A 395-nucleotide genomic window follows, 5' to 3' on the forward strand; every position below is an offset into this window, starting at 1 on the left:
GGCGAAAGAGAGAGAGAGCGAGAGAGGTGCGGGCCAGACTCCACCAAGGGGTCTCCAGGAGTCATTTCCGGGCCAGCGTGACCACGTTTCAATCCAAAATAAACTCTCATCTCATCCGGATCCAACAATGAGGCGTCTACTCCCACAATCCCAGGCCCGAACTGTGTGTGAATGCAAAAGGCCGAAAAAGCACACGATTATATTTACATATCAGGAGTGCTTTTAGTATCTATTTATTCTCCGAAAACAGTACCTGCTTTTAAATGCATTGTGAAGATTTGCAAAATTATAAAGACCATTATCTCAGAGGGACGGTAAAGCAGCAACTCGACATAATTCCTCTCCTCAGAGATTAGGCCCTTGAAGTCTGAGTGTGCTGGAGTTTAAAGCATGTC

This window comes from Pristiophorus japonicus, chromosome 18, assembly GCF_044704955.1.
Source record: "Pristiophorus japonicus isolate sPriJap1 chromosome 18, sPriJap1.hap1, whole genome shotgun sequence".
Lineage (NCBI taxonomy): Eukaryota > Metazoa > Chordata > Chondrichthyes > Pristiophoridae > Pristiophorus > Pristiophorus japonicus.